Below are 26,284 nucleotides of genomic sequence, written 5' to 3'. Positions count from 1 at the left end.
AAGCCTAGCCTGGAAATAAGCTGTTATTTATAGTATGTTACACAAGTGCATTAAGGAATTTGGAGACATGCACGAGCAGGTACAGCTGAGACACGATTCATACAGACCATGTATGACAATGTGCAGAGTCCTCGAATGTACTTATATAAATGAGCAGATAATGAGATGGAATGATGAGCGATGTGAGTCTTCATATGAAGGCCAAAACCGCTTGCACCAAGTAGAAATCACCTGCCAAGTGGTGAAAATATAAGCAAAGGATTACTCATTATAATTTTGATAATCAAGAAATCTTTGATAGGTTGAGAGTGTACAGGAACATTATAAAGGTCTTAGTGGGCATGTTTGCCCACCCATGGGGCAGTGGAGGAATGCATGGCCTTCCTATTCCTGTGGACAGCAAAATATGTATAGCCCTCAGTATACTTGCTATGAGGATCTTCCAGAGACAGACTGGGGACACACTGAGGTTCTCACAGGCTTCCGCCTTGAGAATACTGAAGCACTTCCTGAATGTACTCTTGGCACAGGTGGATCAGTACATCTATTTCCCAAGCCAGGATTATGTGTGCCTTTTATAGGCTGACATATTTCCTTGAGGTGCTCAATGCAATAGATTGTACCCATGTTACAATTAGGGCCTCTCCTGGTCCACAGGAGGAGTAGTATTGCAGTATGAAGAGCTAACATTCCATCAGTTGCCAGGTAGTGTGTGATGTATGGGAGTGCATCATCAACATCTCTGCCCAGCATCCTGGGAGTGCACATGATTCTCAAATCTGGCACACTAGCTCACTTTACCACCTCTTCCTGCATGGTAGGATGCCTAGTGGTCATCTTGTTGTTAAGTATTTTTTTTTTACTAAGTAGTTATTTATATTAAACTTACTTGCTCTATATTAATGTTTATTTTAATGTTTTGTCTTCCCTCTCCTCTCTCTCTTTTTTTTTGAATGAGATGATGAATATCCGTTGGAGCCATGGCTCATGACTCCAATGATAAATCCTTCTGGAGCTGCAGTGGAGACATATAACACATCTCTGTCCCAGAACCTTATTATCATTGAGAGGGTGTTTGGCCTCCTGAAGAGCTGTTTCAGGTGCCCAGATGATTTGGGTGCCCTTCAGTATGACCCAGCTGCTGCATGTAGGATGTTTACTTCTTACTGCATTCTTCATAATATGATCATGTACTGGTCAGATGGTGAAGTGACCCATGCTGTCACTGCTCCCAATTCTATTCCAGCTTTTACTATTGATGACCATCCAGCAGCACTAATAAGGGACCCCATGCAGCAAGCTTGAGCATGGCATGTGGCTGCACATGTTAAAAGGCAGTTTCTAGTCCAGAACTATAGACCAGGACATTCAGGTTAGTCCTTTTTTTGGTAAAAAAAACCACACACAGGGCTGAATTCAATAAACCCTACAAATCTCACTAGAATCATGTGTGAGTCAAGCCATGATGCACACACAGGAGTGTGCTGATTTGTATTCAGTAAGTGGCTCTACATGGTGTGTAGAGCCGCGTAAACACAGTAAACATCATGGCATGCTAATTACAGCATAAGCAGCTGAATTATATGCTAATCAATTAGTCCAAGATGGAGGAGCTATTCAACAAGCTATAAAGCAATCATTTACACTCAGTACAACTTCTGTCCTCAAATTCCAAAAGCTGTTGGAATACAGCCATGGAAACTACTCTATGCAGAAAGAATGTTAGGAGCTGTTGCTGCTCTTCAGCATGTGTATGTGTGACAGGCTCAACTCTGTGCTGCTACTGCTGCTGCTTATAGACATTGGACAAGAAGGAGAAGGGTGTTTAGACCCAGTTTAACTTTTCATGGTCTGCATGAGGTGGCAATAGTAGAGTGCTACAGGGTGGACAGAGACACACTACAGGAACTCTGTAACTCCTGTTGTCCTCAACTGAGACCAAGGGCAAACCGATGGGAACCAACTTCTGTGGAGATTAAGGTATGTTTGTACATAGATATTTAGCTATGGAAACCTTCCAAAGAACCACAGGGGACATGCTGGGGGTGTCACAGGAATCAGCATCCAGGATCCTACATCAAATCCTGAATGATATGTTAGAGCATGCCAGTGACTACATACATTTTCCTTGTACCACAAAGGACAGAGAAACAACTATGCAGGATTTCTACCCCATAGCACACTTCACTGAATTCCTGGGTGCCATAGACTGCATGGACATTGATACTTAAGGTCCACCTGTGAAACAGGGAAGGGTGGATATAAACAGAAAGAACTTCTGCTCCATTAACTGCCAGATCATGTGTAGTGCCAAGGTAATCATCCTAAATGTGCATGCTGGCAACCCCAATAGTTACCACAACTCCCGTAATTGGCACAATGCCTAGCTATACCAGAGGTTTACTAGTGGGGATATCCCACAAGGTCATTTATTGGGTGATGCAGGGTATGCATTTGAACCACAGTTGAAGACTCTTACCAGAAATGCGCACACACACACACACACACACACACACACACACACACACACACACACACACACACACACCAAAATACAATATAATAGACACCCTCAATCAAGAAATATCATAACATTTGTGTTTGGGCTCCTGAAGTCACCATTCCGGTGCCTAGATACATTGGGGGGGCCTGCAGTACCATCCCAGAATTTGTGCTGAAATTTTCACTGCCTTTTCACAATATTATCCTGAGAAAAAAGCTTCAGCAGGAACACTAAAGGGAAAGGTCACACATCCCACCACCACTGGCAAGGTCACTACAGCCACATGCAGGTGAGAACTCATAAGGGGAGCCACCAGCTGCTGTGGGTGTGGGTAGACATAGGCATGCACAATATGCCCTCACCCTGGCCAAGAGGTAATGGAAAGCACACATGTTGACCACCTAAGGGGGTACAACTTTCATCCTATGCACATACATACATACAGTAAAATTGATGCAAGTCAATGCTCGTGACCTTTACTTACCCATGCAATGAATGTGTGCTGCTAACATTAGATAGAGTCAGTTTGGAATTAAAACGCATGTAACTGCAAGAATTGTTGAACCTAGAATGGGAAAATAAATGGTTAACAACACAACTGAATGGCATATCATTGCATACTGTTACCTGCTAATGTACCCAAGTAAAAAGTGGGTGAGTTTTACAGAAATAACATCAATATGTGACAGGACTGACCTATGGCAAGAGATGCCTGCTCTTTTGCAAATAATAAGCCTCATGCATCAAAAGATATAACACAATACAAAAACCTGTAAGAAAGCAGTATAATTTTCAAAAGCACATCACAACTGCTACACAGTCAGTTATGCACCCTGTGCATCAGAAAAAAAGACTTATGTATCCATGAATTCAAAAGATAGAAACCAGGATATAGCACAGTTATCATCACTTGCACAGGGTGTTGTTGGTGGGGAGGTCAGGAGGCCAGGGCTGACACAAAAGATAGTGAGTGTGTGTGAGTAAGAAAGACAGGCAGGCAGAAATTTAGCAAATTATTAAATAGCTAATGAGCCAGAATGAGCTGCAGACCTCATGAATGACTGAGGTACATGTTGTGTGTGTGTGTGTGTGTGTGTGTGTGTGTGTGTGTGTGTGTGTGTGTGTGTGTGTGTGTGTGTGTGTGTGTGGGGGGGGGCACTCAAGGTAAAATGTGTGTGTGAGTGTCTGTAAGAACACAGCCAAACTCTGTGCTAGCTGTGTGTCCTGGCATGTGGGACAGGTGTGAGCCATGCATGGCAGAGTTAACAGTTTATTATCTCACCTCTGGCCAAGAGAACTGGATCTGCCAGTTTTTGCACTGATATGTCTATACCCTTGGCCAGATCTGCTGGGGATACCTGAACATGATTGATGTCTGCTAGATGAGCACTCCTCACAAGTACCCCCAGGACCACAACCTCATGGCCTACCACATCTGGGTATGGGCACATCAACCACAGATGGAGCAGTGGCGGTATTGCCACTAAGGGAGCGTGATTAGGCATGGTCATATTGGCTAAAAGCAGATGATGTTGCTGACCTACGTTTGCATGGATGCTGTCTCCCTCCCAGCAGATGTTCCACCACTGACACTGCCTAGTCCATCATGTTATACATCCAACCCATTGAATTGAACACATGGAGGAGTCAGTCATGCACATCAGCCTGTGTTACATCTGCAACCTTAAGCATGTCCTTGGAGGCCCTAGTGGAACATGCCTGTGCCTCCATGATAGTCCTAAACCTACATCGAGTTATACTTAATGACACAAATTGATCAGGTTGAGGGTGGACAGCAGGCCTCCAATGAACACTCCTACCAACCCTCCTGCATGGAACTTCACCTACACTTTGGCTACAGAAGTCGCAGTAACCACATTACCCTGATCAAGTATCTCCCCTCCACCTGTCCAGTATTTGAAGGCTCAGTGCAATAGGTATGCTTAGGCATACTGACTGTGTCTGAAAGAAATGCAGGGGATGGCTGAATGTCAACCTCAGTGTCAGAGTCAACCTCTGTACCCTCCCTCCCCACTGTGACTTTATTTTGCCACCATCATCATCAGAGGCTACCTATACTCTGACATCAGTTGGTAAAAGTCCTATACTTCCACTGTCAGGATCACATGTGATAATAAGCAACAAACACAGGAACAAAATTAATACTATACTAAATATTAAAACAATTTATATGATAACAAACTAACACTGATCCCACTATCGCAGATGGTATAGCAATACAGGCACTCGTCACACCTACCTCACAAATACAGATAAATGCATATATCTGATGAATGGATATCAATAAACCAAAAAATGTTTTTTGCTTACCATGTGCAGATGACTCCACACTTTCTATGGATAAAGGTTCTGGAAGAAATGAAGCAAGGGAAGGATGCAAATTAAACATCACAATGGGAATAACACAGGGGAAGAGTGAATGCACAACTGCCTATATGTCCAGTAAGATTACTTTTAACTGAAACTTGACTGACACGTCCACCCACAGCTCATATATAATGAACAGCTGTGTCATATAAGTCTATTAAGTTATCAATAGGTATAGTAAAAAAAATCCCCCCTGAAGTATCACTCAAATTGATATAGTCCACTATACAAGCAAATCTAGAACTTGCCACATTTAAGCTTACCTGAAAGCTACTCCTGGAACACGTTTCCTCCCAGACACATCAACAACACGAACAGGCACATGTTGGTGTGCAGTTTCCAATGAGCTGTCTGGATCACTGACAGTGAACAGGAACTCTTCATTTGGTGTCAGGGTGTCTCTGTAGCAGCCCCCCCCCAATAGCCAGCTGCTAATGGGCAACTGCAGCTGCTCTCCTCTGGCCTGATGAAATTATATCAGTGGCCTGATGATGTACCTCATCACAAGCCATGGTTCAACTCCCAAATGCATTGACATTGTTCACTAACTGGTTTCAAGTTTGCACTCTGGCAGCCATAGCCACACATCCTCTGTCAAGCAGAAAGGTGCCAGGACACCTGAATGCCTGCATTATTACATCATTGTCTGAGTCACTGAAAGGGGGTTTACATGGATCTGTACGCTTGGGTGCCATAATCCTATGTGACATAAAGTAGAGAAGGCTAGAACACTTAAATATCACCTAACTAAAGTATTGCTTATGTGCACATTTATCAACATTAAGCACTGGAAGCACACATTTCAGCTATTAAAACTGAAGGTTATATGGTTGTCCCACTTCACCCTCACGTAGGTCAATGTTGGCCCAAACCAAGGATTACCACTGTAGTAATATATTATGTTTCCTACTGAAATATCAGGATGCCTACATATTTTCAAGAAAAAAACACATGAAACACACTTTTCTTCTGGCAATACACAAATGTCAGGTGGCTCCCCCACCTCCAAAACAACAAATGGAGGTTTGTGGAAACCAAGGAATACCAAATAATTAAACGGGTATATATGCTTACCACACAAATATCAGAATGTGTACACACTGACAACAGAAAAGTCAGTTTCTGATTGCCAGTCACCTCTCACTGTGCCCACCACTCCCCTCAAGGTAGCCCTGGGCCATCTTAGAATCATAACACCTGTACCACTGACATGTACATTGCATTTATCTTCAATAACATAGAACATCATACAATACAATTTTAACAATAACACTTGCAATGAAAGTTAATAACCTGTCTATCTGAGAAATTTAAATGCCTGCCAGAATTGCCGATGTCAATAGTAAACTAAGAAGTGTATAGAGATAAAAGTTACATTTTCTACTGGATAAATAAATTGCTTTGCAACATGTTTACAAAATCTAGGATGTACTTGAATAACACAAACATACCTTTGCAAAAGTAGAAGCCTTCTCTGCAGACAGATCACCTTCAAAGGAATAGCAATCTTCTGCTTTGTCCAAATGCGCCAGTCTCTTCACCTTCAAGTTCTCTAGCTACATAGTAAGCTTTTTGTAGTGTAGATTCAGGCCTCTGAGCATGGTGAAGATGCAAATTTGATGTGAACTCATTAGAATTGCTGAATACCAAACTTTTGCCTTCATGTTGCAGATGTAAATAAGTGTAGGCACTATCTCACTGTTAGCTGTTAATGGATTGCAACTGTGAATGATTAGTGGGAAGGAGAAGGAAGACACAAGAGCAATTCAGACTACATTCCCTGCAGTTGTTGTGTCACTCACCATACACTTACAATGGGTAAAAGTACCTTTAGCATGCTTTTAAATGGAACTACACAGCACACATTTACCATTTATATTCAGCAGTAGAAAAACTCACCTACTTGTGCTGATAAATATTTTTCACTGTTGTGTATGTTTTATCATACAACTAAAGGAGGATGCTATAAAATGCACTATCCAGTGCTTGTCTGAGATTACAGCAGAGATAACGGAAGAATGAACACAATACAAAGAGAAGACAGAGCTGCATTTTTGCAAAGATATTCAAAATGTTTGTGTGATCATTCATTGCAATAAATATGTAAGCCAAACATGTACACCCAACTGAGAATATGTAAGTGTATGTCCAATTAATACTATAGAGAAAATGGAAATTGCTTGTGCACACATAATTTGCTTTCCTGCTGCACATCTGTATCTGTGGCAAGGAAAGATAACACACTCCCACTGTGTTTGTAGTTTTAGTAGTATGATAGCTCAAATTCAGAGCTATGTAAATATATTTCACTTGTGTTAAAATGTTTCTTTTTTATTTTTAAATATTAATATTTGTGTGGTGAACGTCTTAGCGCACACACAATGAATTGCAACACTATTTAACATTTAATATCAGCTTGGATGATATGGACAGTATAAATTACAGGTGTGAACTAACTGTATGTGTAGCACACCTTGTAAAGACTTTGAGGCACACAAGACAGAAGATAGTTAGACCATAGCTCAAGTCCTACATTATTTTTTAAACAATAATGATGTTAAGAATTTTTTTAAAAAAAGATGCATTTTTGTCTTTGCCTGTCTTGTCTGCACATTGCTGGACTGTGTGCAAATATGCCTTATGGCTCCAGAGAACAAAGATGCATTGTAACTTTCCAAAAGATACATTGTTGCTTCTTTTGCCTTCTTTCACACAAACATGCTAAGTGGCATTGTACGGTGGTCAACACTCATACACAACACCTGCAGATCAAAGATACACTGTAACCTAATAAAAAGATACACTGCTACTTGTTCCACCTTCCTGAGCACAAACATGGCAAATTGTGTTGCATGGTGGTCAGCACTCTGTACACTAATGAGTGTAAAAAATACACTGACCTCTTAGCTTCCCCTGTGGCAACAGGTCTAAGTTCCTGGCCACACTTAGCTTCCTCTGTGGCAAAAGGTGTAAGTTCCTGGCCACGCTGCAGATAATGCAGAGTTCTAATCCAGCATACTCCAAATCTTATTAGTGCTGTTCCACTTAATTTTAGATGAAAATTAACAATATACAGATAATTATGCATAACAATAAGTATATATAGCAGTTCATATCACATGAATTATATGTGTGACTGAGGGCATCCTGACAATTATGTTTCTGTAATTAAAAGTTTCTTTTCAGACTTGGGATGGACTTCATACTTTACTGATGGTCCTCTTCACAACTCATATAACATAAGTATAGCTGAAAAACAGAATGTATTGTGTGGTCTGGCCCAGAACTCAGGCATCTTTCCTAAAAGTAATACCAGTATATGCATTTTCAGTATACTGTCACATATTACTCCTGCATCACACATAAGAATGCATAAACCAGGACATTGTCAGGTCTCACACATACATGGTTAAATGAAGTGTAGCACCACTCACTCTTTAATGTGTCTATATAAGTAATGAGCATGTCTGATAAACATTTCTTCTGTGACAATGAGGAAAAAACACCTATGTCAAAGAATATGTATTCGCTGTTTTACATAGGTTTGAATCCCACATTGTACAAATTACTTCTGTCAGTGTGTAAGGTCCCACAAAATATGTGTCAAGTCATACAATTTATACCCCTCAATTCGTGCCTCAAACATCAAGTAATTTAACAGGTACAAAAGCAGACAAGCTATAAATGAATGCCAACTATCTCAGTACCCTTGTTATACCATAATCTGCCTTCCACTCTGTTTGTCACTGTCGGTCTCTGTGCACCATAATGTAAACACAGCTGTCATGGTTGTGCAGGTCTGCGCACTGACTGTTAAATGCGATATCACAAATTAGTGGGAAAACACTTTAACTGTTGTTGAATGACCTGTGCAGACATGGAAAGAGCTGACAAGCTTGGTGCCTAATTCATGGCTCAAAGATGGGGTGTAGAGGAGTCAAAAATATTCATTATACTCCTCGTAAAATGCTACAGCTATAGGCTGCTGCAGGAGGACTATAACAGGTCTCAGTATAACTCAAAGGTTTATATAACTGAATAAACCAAATACCAAAACAAAACAATGAGCCGAAAACTGTGTGAAATGTATGGAGACACTTAGATAGTGAAAAAAAAGAAACATTTTAATGAAACATTTTAGCGCTTTCATCTCTAGGTGAGACTTCATCAGAAATAAACACCTCAAAGGTTTGGAACAGTCTAGCCAAGGCTGTCTCCAGTGTGACTGGCATTCCTTGCACTGGGGAGCAATGCAGACATCATTATAATGACCTGAAAAGGCACAAGCAGGAACACCTCAACCATGGCTGGATGAGTTTAGGACTGCTGACATCTCATAGTTGTGTAACTGAACAGATAAACATAATTTAAATAATACAGAAAGCTGGAGGTAGCCAAGACTGGTATGTATGTTTCTCTCTCCTGACTTATTTTTCAGCTGCTCAGGAGATTTCAGTGAACAAAGAGGCCCATGCTGAATGCTTAGAAAGACAGAGAGAAGCAAAGGGTATGTATGCAGCACAAATTACCATTATTTTATTAAAATTATTGCTGTTCCATACATTACTAGCAAATTAAGCATGCAAATCTTAACTGTGAAAGCAAGCATGCCTACTTTATTCTGCAGCTCAAGGTAATTGTGTCAGTCAAGTGTAATACTGTATTTAGATGGTTTGGGTTCAAATCACACAATAATGAATACATGCTAATAAAAATATTTAATATCAATTTCAACAAAATTGGCATAAATGCCATGTTGTTAACTTAATCTGCATTATTTTTAAAAGCATATGTGCAATATACGTATATTGCAGGGATTATTTTGAAAAGTTCTCAGTCCTGTTTTGGATTTTTAAAAAGTAGAGTTAACATAAAAGTACAAATATATTTGTATTTTTCTAAATTATTGTGTGTGTTATATAATAGATCTAATTATCTTTTTTTTTTCTTTTCTTGTTCTCCTACCCCACCCCTTATCTCTATTTTTTATTTTTATATGTGTGATAACACCATTCTGATGTCATAATTTTCTGACAAACAGCAAAATGATTTCCAGCACAGGGAGATAGGCCAACCACTGTAGTTCAGCCTGCCGACCCCTCTAGCAGCTGCCACACCAATGCCCAGCACATCTAGGATGAAATCTGGCAGTACTGCCTGTGCAGCCCTGCACTACTTAGGCTCCAACATCTGGTAGCATTATCTTGTCACCTGGTGCAGTGATACCCTCTGGGACTATTGGTGAAGGTGGGAATTTGTCACCCACCAGGAGCTGCCAGGTGTGGTACATGAAGTCACAGAAGGTACCAATGGTGCATATCCAGCCATCTGGAGAGGTTGCTTGTGGCAATGCAAAGAAAACCCAAACATCAAGCGATCCAACAGGAAGCAAAGGAAGGGGGCAGTGATGGTAGTTCTGAGGACAACGACTAGATTCTCACTGTCCCCATGCTAGATGAGCATGTGCCTCTGATGTCACATCCCTATCCACTCACAGTCTTTTGTGTCATTCACCATCCTGTCTCCGTCTTGCTTGTACTGTTTGTTTGTCTGTACCTGCTTCCTCACATACCATACTTCCTTGACCCTGATATTCCTATATCCCTTCCCAACATTCCTCTTTTTGAAATAAAATAAAAAAAAACTATACACCTGTCTCACAAAAAAAAAATGTCCCATACATAGCTTTTCACTTCACATATATCTTCTCAACACACTTGATTCAGTCCAATTTGCTATACAACATGATTGCATTGTTTTTTTCCAAACACCTTTGTTGAATTATCACTTGTGACATAGGCAAATTTACATTCATATAAAAGTAATCAAACTATATTAACATAACAAACATTATGCTTCACATCATCATCTTCTTTCAGCTGTTCCCGTTAGGGGTCACCACAGTGGATCACCTGTTTCCATTTCTTCCTGTCCTCTGCATCTTGCTCTGTCACACCAACCACCTGCATGTCTTCTCTCACCACATCCATAAACCTTATCTTAGGCCTTCCTCTTTTCCTGTTACCTGGTAGCTTCATCCTTAGCATCTTTTTCCCAATATACTCAGCATTCCTCCTCAGCACATGTCCAAACCAACATAATCTTGCCTCTCTGGCTTTGTCTCCAAACCTTCCAACCTGGGCTGACCCTCTAATATACTTATTCCTAATCCTGTCCACTCTCGTCACACCCAGTGGAAATCTTAACATCATTAACTCTGCCACATCCAGCTCAAACTCCTACCTTTTTGTCAGTGCCACTGTCTCCAACCCATATAACATAGCTGGTCTCACTACCCTCTTGTAGACCTTCCCTTTCACTCTTACAGGTACTCGTCTGTCACAAATCACTCCTGACACTCTTCTCCACCCACTCCATTCTGCATGTACTCTCTTCTTTACTTCTCTTCCACACTCACCGTTACTCTGAACTATTGACCCCAAGTATTTAAACTCATCCACCTTCGTCAGCTCTACTCCTTGCATCCTCACCATTCTTCTATCCTCCCTCTCATTCACACACATATATTTTGTCTTAGTCCTGCTGACCTTCATTCCTCTTCTCTCTAGAGCATATCTCCATCTCTCCAAGGTCTCCTCCACCTGTTCCCTACTCTCACTATAGATCACAATGTCATCTGCAAACATCATAGTCCATAGGGACTCCTTTCTAATCTCGTCTGTCAACCTGTCTATCACCATTGCAAATAAGAAAGAGCTCAGAGCTGATCCTTGATGTAACCCCATCTCCACCTTAAATGCATCTGTCACTCCCACCGCAGACCTCACCACTGTCACACTACCCTCGTACATATCCTGTACCACTCTTACATACTTCTCTGATACTCCTGACTTCCTCATACAATACCACAACTCCTCTCTAGGCACCCTGTCATATGCTTTCTCTAAGTCTACAAAAACACAATGCAACTCCTTCTGACATTCTCTGTACTTTTCCATCAACACTGTCAGAGCAAACATCACATCTGTAGTGCTCTTTCCTGGCATGAAACCATACTGCTGTTCACTAATCATAACGTCCCTTCTTAGCCTAGCTTCCACTACTCTTTCCCATAACTTCATCCTGTGACTGATCAATTTAATCCCCCTGTAGTTACTATAGCTCTGCACATCACCCTTATTCTTAAAAATCGGTCCAAAACACTTTTTCTACATTCCTCAGGCATCCTTTCACTTTCTAAGATTTCATTAAACAATCTGGTTAAAAACTCCAATGCCATTTCACCTAAACACCTCCATGCTTCCACAGGTATGTCATCTGGGCCAACAGCCTTTCCATTCTTCATTCTCTTCATAGCTATCCTTACTTCCTCCTTGCTAATCCATTGCACTTCATGATTCACTATCCCCACATCATGCAATCTTCTCTTCCTCTCATTCTCTTCATTCATCAACCCCTCAAAGTACTCTTTCCATCTCCTCAACACACTCTCCTCGCTTGTGAGTATGTTTCCCTCATTATCCTTTATCACCTTTACCTGCTACACATCTTTCCTAGCTCGGTCCCTCTGTCTAGCCAATCGGTACAGGTCCTTTTCTTCCTCCTTAGTGTCCAACCTGTCATACAACTCTTCATATGCCTTATCCTTCGCCACCTCTCTCTTTGCCATGCACCTCATCTCCTTATACTCCTGTCTACTTTCTTCATCTCTCTGATAATCCCACTTCTTCTTTGCCAACCTCTTTGCCTGTATACTCTTCTGTACTTCCTCATTTCACCACCATGTCTCCTTGTCATCCTTCCTCTGTCCCGATGTGATACCAAGCACCTTTCTAGCCGTCTCTCTTACTAGCTCTGCTGTAGTTACCCAGCTATTTGGTAACTCTTCACTGCCACCCAGTGCCTGTCTTAACTCATCCCTGAACTGCACCTCACAATTACCCTTTTTCAATTTCCACCATTTGATCCTTGGTGCTTTCCTCACATTCCTCCTCCTCTTCTTGATCACCAACGTCATCCTACAAACCACCATCCTATGCTGCCTAACTACGCTTACTCTGGTCACCACTTTACAGTCTCCAATCTCCTTCAAACTGGCCCTCCTACATAAGATATAATCCACCTGTGTGCATCTTCCTCCACTCTTGTATGTCACCTTATGCTCCTCCCTCTTGTTAAAATACATATTCACCACAGCCATGTCCACACTTTTCGCAAAATCCACTACCATCTGACCTTCTGCATTCCTTTGTTTAACACCATACTTACCCATCACTTCCTCATCCCCTCTGTTCCCTTCACCAACATGACCGTTGAAATCTGCTCCAATCACCACTCTCTCACCCTTGGGTGCAGTCATCACCACTTCATCCAATTCACTCCAAATTGTTTCTTTCTCATCCATTGCACACCCAATTTGTGGAGCATATGCACTAACAACATTCATCATTACACCATCAATTTCCAGCTTCATAAACATCACTCTATCCGACACTCTTTTCACCTCCAAAACACTCTTCGCATACTGTTCCTTCAGAATAACTCCTAAGCTATTTCTCCTCCCATCCACACCATGATAAAACAATTTGAACCCACCTCCGATACACCTAGCCTTACTCCCCTTCCATCTGGTCTCTTGCACACACAATATACCAACCTTCCTTCTGTCCATCGTATCAGCTAGCTCTCTCCCTATACCAGTCATACTGCCAACATTCAAAGTTCTGACCCTCACTACCACAGTCCTAGCCTTTCTCCTCTCTTCCTGCCTTCGGCCATGCCTTCTGCCTCTTCTCCTCCTTCAGCCAACAGTAGCCCAATTTCTGCAGGCACCCTGTTGGCTAACAGTACTGGTGGTGGTCATTGTTAATTCGGGCCTCGACCGATCCAGTATGGAAATATTTACTGGTGACAGCATGAAATGATTTGGTGAAGTTTTACGCCGGATGCCCTTTCTGACACAACCCTCCCCATTTATCCAGGCTCGGGACCGGCACAATGAAATGCACTGGCTTGTGCATCCCCAGTGGCTGGGTTAAACATTATGCTTTACATATATTGCTATATATCATATAACCTAAGCAACATTACATAAATTATTCAATCCTTGCCTTATTTTTTTAAACAAGAAACATCTTTAGTAAACCATCACTTACTACATACGCAATCATACATTTGCATGAATGAAAAGAAACCACACTGACACAATCCTAGTTGGAAGCATTTTACATCACAAAACATACTGACACACTCCCAGTTACAAACAATATACATAATTTATAATCTACCCAATGTTTCTCACTCAAACATTACATAACTCATTTCAGTCTTGTTGCCTTTTAAACCTCATTCTTCCCTTGTATGTATTGTTTCCACAGTTCCCATTTTTCATATGTAGTTTGCTCCTACCCTTTTCTAAAGATCTCAGTGCCAGTTGTTTTGTCTCTGTTACTATATTCACTACTTCCACTATAGTTGGTTTAGATTTTGATTTCCATTTTCTAATAATTGCTTTTTTGGCAGCCATCATTATCTGACACAGCAGGGCCTTACCATGTCTAGGCAATTTCGATTCTGCATCATAGCTTAGAAAAATGATCTCCCTCATCAGACCAATCTGCCCACCCAGCATCTCCGATAGTACATCCCACAGTGAATCCTTAACTCACCACACTCCCAGAAAATATCACTCACCACACTCCCAGAAAATATGACTCACCGCAGTCCCAGAAAATATGAACATGATTGCACATGATTGCATTGTTGTCACCCATCGGCGTTGTGGTGACAGTCCAAATTCATCCCATTTTCTATCTTATATTCATATTACACTGTTGAAGACATAGATAGCTGTGGTTCTTTCCTAATTCGCTCCTGCACATTCCTATATTGCTTACCCTTTGATCTTCCCCCTGCTTATCCCCCATTTCACCACTTTCCTACCTACCCCATTTTCACACCTTTAATCTGGTCAAAAATAGACTCACACACCACACACATAAATAATAAACCACTAATAAATGCCTTCACTTTTTGTCCTCTTCATTTGCATGAAGTTTGGATTCCTGCACCAATGCCAAGTGACAGTGAATGCTCTTCATATCCTTGGTTACCTCCGCACAGTGCTGCTTAACCTTGCTGCATCAAAGGAACAGAGACTTAAAGCAGAGTAAAGGCAGTACTTTAAACCATTTACTCGAGAAGTTATTTGAACTGCTGAATGTATAAAAAAAGCAAATCCATATGTGTACTGTTGATGTAAATCACTTGACTGCTGTTTATTTTTATACAGTATTTCAATGTAGTCCAGTGGAGTCCAGTTGGCATAATGGTTAAAGGCTTCACCTCCCATGCACAAGGTACAAGGTTCAATCCTGACCTCTGAACAATGCCTGTTTGGAGTTTGCATGTTCTTCGTGTGTCTCTGGGGGATTTCTCCCATGAACAAACTCACTAATGAATGGAGCTGTGGGCAGCAGCACAGACTCTACATAGTGCCCTATAGGGGGAAGAGTTGTACAGACTAACCGCTTTGCTCATCTACTGTGGTTCACAGTATCCTCAAGATAGGAGAACATGGATCACAGACTGTGCACTGTGGCAGGGCTAGCTACTCAATGGTGTAAAATGTGACTCTAGGTGATTCGGTCATGTTGACTAATTTTGCCAAAATGGGCATGGGTAGCTGCCAGTGATAAGTGGGTTGAGGACCCATCCTACTATGACCTATGCCAGGGTCCCTTGCTAACATTGGGAGGGGTATATGTGCCCCTAATGGATTGGCCAGTGTGTGCCTGGCATAAAGCCCAGCAGCCCTGAGTCAATAAGCTATGTCTGGCAGATGTCTAGTTGCCCAGCATTTGTTACCTAGGATAGCTCTGTTGAGGGAAAGCTGGATGCCAAACCAACCAACCTGCCAAACATAAACTGAGAATTGCTACGCTTAATGTAGGTTCACTGACAGGCCACAGCTTGGAAGTAAATGGCATGATGATAGAGATGAGGCTGGACATCCTATGTATCCAAGAGATGAGATGGAAGGTCAGTGCCGCAAAGCCACTTGGCTTGGGATCCAGACTCTACTACTCAGGAGAGGAACAGGCTAGATAAAGCAGGACAACATGAATTGGTATTGATAATGGGTGACTGGAATGTACATATCTGGACAGGCAAAACAGGATATGAGGATTGCCTGGGTCCACATGGGTGTAGCAACAGGAATAAAGAAGGAGAAGGCATTCTACAGACTTCGGTCTGGCAAATGGCTTGGTAGTAGCCACATGTGTTCAGAAAGAGAGACAGTCACAAGATCACATACAAGAGTAGCCAGCTCAGGTAGACGTCCTCCTAGTAATGAAAATGCACTGGGGTATAGAATGCATGATAGTTGCCACAGTCAGCTCCAAGCAGTGGACAGAGATGGCTCTAAGGTAAACAGAGACCACGCGGAAGACCTGGAAGTTGACTGGAGAGAAAGTACAACAGTTCAAGGAATTACTCAGGGCTCTAGCACCTCAAGAAGAGGATGAAATAGGTGGTGTTGAACAAGAATAGCAGTGCCTAAAAACAGCATGTGTTAGGACTACAGAAAAGATATGTAGCCAAGCCAGGTAGGTGCATAAGGAAAGCTTGGTGGTGGAATGAAGAAGTCCAGGAAAGTAATCAAAAGAAAGAAGAATGCAGGAAGGAGTGGGAGATAGAAAAGACTGACCTGGCTAGGAAGGACTACTGGTTGGCTAAGAAAGAAGTTTCAATAGCAAAGAATAAGACATCAGAAGCACTCTCCCAACTTCTGGGAAGTGACTCAGTAAGTGGCACAAAGAAACTATATCAGGTTGCAAAGAAAAGACAAAAAGATAGTCAGACACCCTTTATAAGGGATGCCAGCAACAACCTGCTCACATTCCACAAGACATCAAAGGCAGATAGAAGGAGTATTTACAGCAGTTTCTGAATGAAGAAAACCCCACAGAAGCTGTACTGCCCCAGAAACAGATTACAATGAGAGAAGAGGAACCCACCCTAGAAGAAGTTAAGCACTAAGGAAAATGAAGTCAGGGAAAGCACCAGGCTCAGATGAGGTCACAGGAGATATGATAAAGATGCTGGGTGAGATAGGGAAGAAATAGTTCCTGAGGGTACATGCAGAGAAAGATGACGATAAGCATGCTTGTGCCAGTGTACAAGAACAAAGGGTACACCCACAACTGTGGGCAGTACAGAGGTATCAAACTCCTATCACATTGCATGAAAGTTCTGGAGAGGGTGATTGATAAATGGATACACAGTAGAATGTAAGATGGGAGATGAGCAGTTTGGATTCAGATCAGGATGCAACACAATTGATCCGTTGCTTGCAATGAGACAGATACTTGAGAAGAAGCTAGAGATTAGGAAACAGTCCAACTGGGCATTCCTAGACTTGGAGAAAACATATGACAAGCTCTCAAGAAAACTAATCTGGGCAGAACTGTGGTGGTTTGAAGGCCCAGAAACATTGGGAGAATTAGTGCAAGCTATGTACAAGGAACTAATGACTCAAGCATGAACAGTGTTCAGCCTCACAGGCTTCCCACTGTGTGTACACTAGAGTTCAGCTCTGAGCTCACTGCTGTTCATACTAGTGATGGATTACATTAGCAAACAGGTCGGAGGGGACAGATCAACAAAGTTGGTGTTTACATGCTGACTCTGGGCTACAACTTCAGCAAAGGATAGGAGAATGGGATGCAAAACTGAAGGCACATGGGATGAAATTAAGCACAGATAAGATGGTGATAATGGCAGCAATTTGGGGAAATCAGAAGAAGCTGATAATAGCGATAGAAGGGAAGATAGTGGAACAGGTAAACAGCTTCAAGTATCTGGGAGGGGTGGTTGAGGAGAAGGGAAGTCCGAATGAAGAAGTCAAAGTGAGAATCAAAAGGCCTGCAGCCAACTGGCACAGAGTGTCAGGTGTAGTCTATGACAGAAGAAAGCTGAAAAGTAAGGTGTACAAGACAGTGGTGTGACCAGTACTACTGTATAGTACAGAAACCTAGGCAGTTAAGGCAGAACAGTTGAAGAAGCTAGAGGTGATGGAAATAAGTGCCTGAGAAGGATGGTAGAATGCACACTGCAGGACAGATAAAGAAATGATAAGAGTAGAAGCCAAAGTAGTTCCAATTGCAGAAAAGATCAAAGAGAACAGATTGCGGTGGTTTGGACACATACGCAGAAAAGCAGAAGACAATCTGGTGAGGAAGATTTGGGACAGACAGGAAGAAGGTAAGAGGAAGCAAGGACATCCAGCAAAGAGGTGGATGTATTGTGTGCAAAAGATCTGTGAGAGTCAGGCATGAGTGTTGAAGAAGGCAGGAGTGTAGCACTGAATCAACATAGTTGGCGACAGTTAACATGATACCCTGACCCCATGTAGAGAAAATGGAAACAAGGGGTCTTATTGACGTATATCTGAACCCTGTGCCATCTGTACTGTAAGCAAAAGTCACTGCTCTTACTTCTGCTGCTACAGGAAAAGGTAAGCAACAGTTGTATTTTTACACTCAGTATTTTCCAAAGCGCTGATGGCCGCACCTTTCCACTTAGCCTGTTTGCTCAAAGGAAGGCACACCAATAGACATATTACTATTTACAGTACCTATTTAAGCAGAGACCTGCATTTGCCAAAAAATTCTGATAATTCATTCCAATATAACCTACAGTATGTACACCATAGTATCTGTCAGCTATTTCTCTCATAGCATATTTGCATAACTACTATTCAAGTTCAAGATGCAGTCAGTAAATGTGAATCTTGCATGTGCAAACACTTTCCCATTATTCTCACAAAGCAGTTTAGTGGTGTGTTATGTAAAGAGATGTTTGGCATGTGCTACTATTGCCTAGTTATTCTTCATCTCATCAAAATCCATTTAAAACCACAACCACAGGGAAGGGATTTGTTAGTGACTGAACATATGATTTATATATATATATATATATATATATATATATATATATATATATATATATATATATATATATATATATATATATATTTATATCTTTTTTCTAATACTGTTGGAAAATCCTGGAACCTTCTTCCTAACAAACTTTCCTCTCTTCCCTCTATATCACTCTTTAAAACCAAATTGAAACTTTTCCTCAGAACACACTGATTGTGCCCCTGTACTAAACCTGACTGATCAACTAACTCTTCTTACTTGGTTCAACCTACCCTCCTCTTCTCAGTAATCAAGTTCCTTTTCTTAATAGCAACTTACCTAGTCCTTCTATACTATTACTTACATCATCATAATCTCATTAAGGAGACTACTTTTACTACTATATTGTATAATTTCAGCTCCTACTTTTTCTTTATGACTACTTGTATACTAATATATTGTATAATTCAGCTGCCATCTTTTTCTTTATGATGTATTGCAACTACATTTTGTATTGTATTAACTGTATCTGTATATGTTGTACTATGTTATGAATGAATGACCTATTTGATTATTCTCTGTACTGCACCTGCAATGTTCATTGTATACATTAATTTTTGTATATGTGATTTTGTTTGTTTCCTCGAAGCTTATCTCCCCGGGCCTCTACTGAAAATGGACATATATCCAGTTAGACTAGCCCGGTCAACAAATGTAAAATAAATAAAAAAAAAAAAATATATATATATATGCCCAGCACCCATGCACTTGAAAATGAATATGTCAGTAATAGGTCAAATATCAACAACACTACAAAAATAAATAACAGCTGCATTGGTACATTATTTGAAGTTTTATACTGTCAATAGACATTGAGATTGTATTATACATGTCTACTGTGGACATAACACAGCTTCATTGGTACATTATTTAAAGTTTTATACTGACAATGGACATTGAGATTGTATTATACATGTCTTACTGTGTACATCAGTTCATCATGATATGAACACATGCACATCAACACTTGCAACCATTCTAATCACAGAGTGTGTGTGTGTGTGTGTGTGTGTGTGTGTGTGTGTGTGTGTGTGTGTGTGTGTGTGTGTGTGTGTGTGTGTGTGACTGAAATCAGTTCTGCAGCATGCATTCCTAACAGCTTATTATGAAGTTTAAGAATCCCTGTCTTTAAAGTTTTTATATGTGCACATTGGAACCAAAACCGAAAATCCAAAGTCCACACTTTGCACATCACTCTCATAACAGGTTGTTACTTGCATCACAGAATGAGGACATCATCATCTATAAGGACCACTATGCCAAGGAAAAATCAGACTTTGCTGATGGCACAAATATTAACTAATATGTTCTGCAGATGGGAACAAAATAGTGGGTCTATATTATAACATCGAAGTTCAAAAATTTTGAATGTTATACTATTGAACCCAGTAGAGCGAACACTTGAAATAGCAAAGCTGCAGAACACCAAATACTTTCCTAGGGAAAGTATTCAGTGGGCTGTTTCTGCAGCTTCGCTATTTCCTCAACTGTGGAGTGAAGGTTACGGACCGTGTTAAGGTAAGTGTGTGAATGAAAGTGAGTGTGTGATTGGGTGTGAGTTAGGTGAGTTAGGGTTAGGGCATGGGTCAGACAAATGTGCGATTGTGTGGACGTGAGGGTTAGGGTGGGGTAGGTGAGTTAGGGTTAGGGAGCGGGTAAGGTGAGTGTGCAACAGTTAGGTACCTTAGGGTTAAGGTTGGGTTAAGGTAAGTGGGTAGCTAGTGGTGTATGTCTGGTTTAGTGTAGGGTTTCATGAAGTGTATGTGTGTGGATTATTTATTTTGGTGTGCTTGAGTTGTGTGTATGTTTGGCGGAACAGCAATTTTTTTCCCTGGGAAAAAATTGCTATTCTGACTGTTCGGTTTTCTGGTGTTTCAATTGAATGTGTTCGATAATATACCATTCAAAATTTTTAGACTTCAGTGTTATAATATAGATCCCAAAATAGTTAGGTATGGGTTTGAATAACACAAAAGACAAATTCTGTGTGTCTGTATGTGTAGTTGAGTGTGTGTCTGTTTGTGTAGTTGAGTGTGTGTGTAGTCAAAAGAGCATGAGTCTGTATCCAGCTATCATCAATCAAGTCTCATGGAGAACAAGCATTTTTACAGTCATACATGCCTACACATTCATTTCATACAGGCCTCCCAACATTGTCTCACAAACATACACTAATGATTTCATCTGCTATAAAGTGATCTGCAACTGTGCAAAATTCAGTCTTGTTCTGTGGTACTTGTGTTAAGTGCTGTGCACTCTAGCTAGTGTAGTGTAGGTAGGAGTTCTAATCTTACTGCATTCAGGTGTGTGTGTGTGTGTGTGTGTGTGTGTGTGTGTGTGTGTGTGTGTGTGTGTGTGGGTGTGTGTGTGTAGTTAGAAGACTCTGAGTCTGTATTCTACTGTCCACAATCAAATCTCTTAAAGGAACAGAACATTATACACTCAAACATTTCTGCAGAGCCATTTCATACAGGCATCCAAACATCTTCTCACAAACATACACTGATGATGTCTTTTTTGCTTAAAGTGCTGTCTGATGCTCTGAAAATCTGATGTGTGCCATGGTGCTTGCGTTAAGCACTGTGACATGTAGATAGGTAAGTAGGGACTAAAAACTCACTGCAGTCAACTTGAGTTTGTGTGTGTGTGTGTGTGTGTGTGTGTGTGTGTGTGTGTGTGTGTGTGTGTGTGTGTGTGTGTGTGTGTATGTGTGTGTGTATTTGGTTAACTGTCATTGTGGAGACCATTTTAGAGCAGTGTGTGAGACATTCATCCTAACATCTTCTTCTCAAAACACACTGATGATATCATGTGAGATAAAGTGCAGTCAGCATTAAAGTCAGACTTGTAACATGGAACTTACATTAAGAACTGTGTTCTGTTGATAATTAGGTAGGAGTTCAAAACTCATGGTAGTCAACTTCTGTATTTGTGCTCATTATGGAGACCATTTTAGAGCAGCATGTGAAACACCCCTCCTAATGTCTTCTTATAAAAAAACATCGCTATAAAGTGCAGTCTGATACTCTAAAAGTCAAACTTGTACTGTGTTCCCAAGCTTCTGTAACTAATTACTTAGGGGGTTTAATCTTACAGCAGTCAAACTGAGTGTGTGCTCATCCAAACAATATTTTGGAGACAATTTTACAGAGATGTGACTCCACATCTATGTCAGGCACTCATCCAAACATCATATTCTCAGCATACAATGATACTACCAGTTTCTATAAAGTGCAGAGTGACACTGCTAAAATCAGACATTTATGGTGGTGCTAGCCTTAAGTTGTATGGAATCCAGCTTTTATATATATATATATATATATATATATATATATATATATATATAAATATATATATATATATATATATATATATATATATATATATATATATATATATAAATATATATACATATATATATATATATATATATATATATATACATACACACACACACACACACACACACACACACACACACACACACACACGCACACACAAGTTTAATGTTCAAATCTGACCTCAGTCAACTGCTGTGCATGTGGTTGGTGGCATATCATGGTCATGGTATAATCTTTGGAATCTTTTTTCATTTGACTCAAACTCAGGAGAAACTTTAACATAGACTCATGAAGCCAACATTACTTCTTTCCTCAGTACACATAACATCTTTTCTGCAGAAGACTGGAAGATGTCATCATCTGAAAGATGCATACACACATTGTGAAGCAGAGTCCTTCCATGACCTTCTGTAAGACATCTCCAGAACACTGGATGTGTAGTTGCTAATTCTGTCATGGGGTGGTGCACATGTCACATATGGACAGAGGCAATATGCAATATGACCAAACACATACACATATGCATACACATACCCTTAATATCTTCCATCCTATCAATATAGCAGTTTTAGTTTGCTGTCATCTACATGTGCAATGTTGAGGTGTGGATGATGTACAGTAGCCCTCCGACAGTGTCTTCCAATATGTGATTTGAGGTAATGCATTGATGATCACTGTCGCCATTTGATTACATGTTCCTTTCATAACAGCTATATTAATATGCCTCCTATGTACTGTTGACATGATGATGCTGTGCATATTGTTGCTTTACTAAGACTTGTGTTTATGCAGTGAAGTATATCAACATTCTATGCAGTTCTCATTCAACCATCACAGTGACACTTGCAGTACTGCAAAGATGTGCTTGGGTGTAACTACCATCATAAAATGGTCTATAAGATACATCAATATAATGTCATACTAATTACATGGACACAAACATCTTGTTTCATCCACATGTTATAATGCTGTTATATACACAAAATAATACCTAGTTCAGTTTCAATTGCAGCCTTGATAAATTCACGGTATACACAATTTTGTTGCTGCTCACAAAGATTATTGTGGTGGTCTCCAGCAGCACAGTATGACTATCAGCATTTATGTCAGTAGCTATTCTGCATGAACCACATTACCTCACTTGTAATGTGTCTATATATGGTATCATGGCACTCACACACAGCTTTCTAGTGAAATACATATATGCATATGATGTGCAATTGATGTAATTATGTGACATAGGTAGAGTTATATGACTGTGAACACTTCCACTGTGTAACATTTGATGCATACACAAGATTGTATTTGGAGGTGTTGTCATGAATCATTTTTTAAATAAGTAAGAAATGTTATGGGGAATACACAACCAATGGCAGGGTTGTTTGTGGATGGCACCACCCATACTCAACCATAGGAAATAATCTGGTAGCTGACAGATTTGGATCAAACTTTGTCCCCCTGTCCACACTTGACATCACCCAAAGTATAAATGCAAACATTGCTCTGCTTATGCTCTCAAGAGAGCAGCTCATCTGTATGCTCTCTAAAGCTAAAAATACAGCATCAATGGGCCCTAACAACATCCCAGGTTGGATTTCTACTTAACCACAGCCTCCAGACAGGCTATGTTTAGGCAGAGAGGTGTACAACAATACTCATCCATCTGAACAAGGGAGAACCATCATGTGACCCAGGGGAATTATAGACCCATAAGTCTCATGTGTTATCTGTAATGCAACCAAAGGAATCATCATGGACCTTATCAAATAGGACACAGTTAATCTCCTGACTATGTACCCAACCCATTTCTGATTCATTAAGGATACATCACATCTGTTAAATCTGTTTACCTTCTCGAAGGTCACCAAGGGCATGGATGAGGGAAAGACTGTGCATCCTGCCTAACTAGACCTGGTCAAGACATTTGACACAAATACATACTCAAGTATTACAGATAAACTGTCTCAACTGGGCATAAACACATACATCACCATGTGGGTAGCCAAATGGATGACTGACAAGACATGCATTGTCTAAGTGTATGAATTCACCTCTAGCAAGAGGCCAGTAACCAGGGCCACATGTTTCTGTACTACACCCTTTCCTGATCTGTATTTACTTCCCAGAAGTCAAGACAACCTTAGACAGGTTTTGTTTTACCAAATTTGTGCATGACTGCAAAATATGCACAATCACTGAATCCAAGAGCGAGCACCATTGATATACTACAAAAAGTATTAATGCACAAAAATGACTGGTGCCAGAGACATTGAAACATGCACTAAATGAACACAAAAGCATAATTATTCCCTTTTGGAAAGCAAATACCCAAGCTAATTACAATATAGACAGCACACAGATTTCAGTGCTTCTTGATATAGGTGCTCACATAGTAATTGAAACTTCGACCACCATGTGTCTACAGTGGTGACAAATCCATTGTATGTGCATAACTCATAAGTATGGGCAGGCCATCCATATCAAAGGACCTTATAATTCCATTGTACTTGGCCCTCATTACACCAATAATTGAGGGCAATGTACCCTTTTATATGTACTTCACCACACATATCCGCAACAGCTGGAGCAACCCAGAGTTTTTGCACAATGACGATACATGGTGTAAACATGTCATATACCGAAAGATCGAAAGCCTTATCACTGCATTATGTCTCCAACAGACTACTAAGAGTTGATCTGTGTCTGGTCTATAGGACACCATCCAATCTGACCCTGATGGAAATGTTACATATAGTTAATGCAAACTGCACAAGGGTCACTCATTCCAAAGATGTTAAGCTAGCCTCTGACATAATCAATCATATTAGAGAGATACATCTCTCAGCCAGTACCCCTTCTCTAGAGCATGCTTCCCATTCAGGTGAAGCAAAGGCCTTGCCTGGTCCTCTTCTAGTGTTACCTTGATCAATGGATGGTTAATCATGATTTTGCTCCTGGTGTTGCACCCATGTCTTTCATAGCTAGAGGCAGTTGCTATTAGATTACATAGCATAGGCACATCCCTGTGTGAACACTGTTCACATAGCTATTGAAAATTGTGGAACTCATGTTAAATATGGCTAGGCTTTTATGGGATCTTGGGACTTCAGCCTAGTGCTCTCATATGCACCTATGAGCATTAAGGACAGACCAGTACATCATGTCAGTATTACCACTTGATAGTTTGCATGAACACATATACATGCATGTCAGGATTTCTGTCAGGGTGACAGTGATCATGTGGCACATGTCTTGGGTATGACATGTGCTGATAGAAAGTGTGCTCCATATAGTGTTTGGAATGTGAACAATATCACAGTGACATCTTCCTCACTCACTGATGCTAGACTTTGCAGTGCTGTAGTTTCTGTACACGTGGGCATAACTTTCTCATTCCAATCAATCTCACATAGTGTTATACCATTCATTATAATGAATCACTTCTTAATTCACACATCAATTACAGATGCTGCAGACAATATCCATTGCTATTATATGTGGCAGATGTATGCAGTACACAGCTGTGTGTAGAAATCTACTGATAACAGTGTGTTGTTTGTAAGTGTTGTTATCCAATAAAGCCGATACTCATGTCATCCAGGGATGATTTACTCAAATGTATCACTTTTGGCAATATACTTTTGGTAATATTACAAATATAACCAATCACAAACTACCAATCAATACCTCACTATACATTGGATTAAAGTAGTAGGCACTTACTTAATCATCTCTGAGTCAATTAAAACAAGAAGCTAAAGCATTATAAAACAAAAACGTACCACTATATTTCCCTATAAAACAATACAAAAAAGTAACAATATGGTGAAATAATTTTGAAACATTTTTAAACTCAAAAAATAAAACATCCCAACTAATTAAACTGCTGAAACCAACTTTTTTAGTTCACTGGCAATGGAGATTGTCTCATTTAGGGTCTATATTACATTGCTGCCTGCTTAGGTTGTCAAACGCGTAAACGTCAACACCTAAATGTAGACAACTTAAAATCATGAACAGCAGTTTCCACATAGGGAAACAAGCCATTTGGCCATTACGAGGATTTTGCCCGGTGTACAACGTAGAGTGATCTCAGAGTTGGTATA

The sequence above is a fragment of the Protopterus annectens genome, chromosome 4.part1 (assembly GCF_019279795.1).
Source record: "Protopterus annectens isolate FY-2018-M chromosome 4.part1, PAN1.0, whole genome shotgun sequence".
Lineage (NCBI taxonomy): Eukaryota > Metazoa > Chordata > Ceratodontiformes > Protopteridae > Protopterus > Protopterus annectens.
This window is presented reverse-complemented; position numbering follows the sequence as displayed.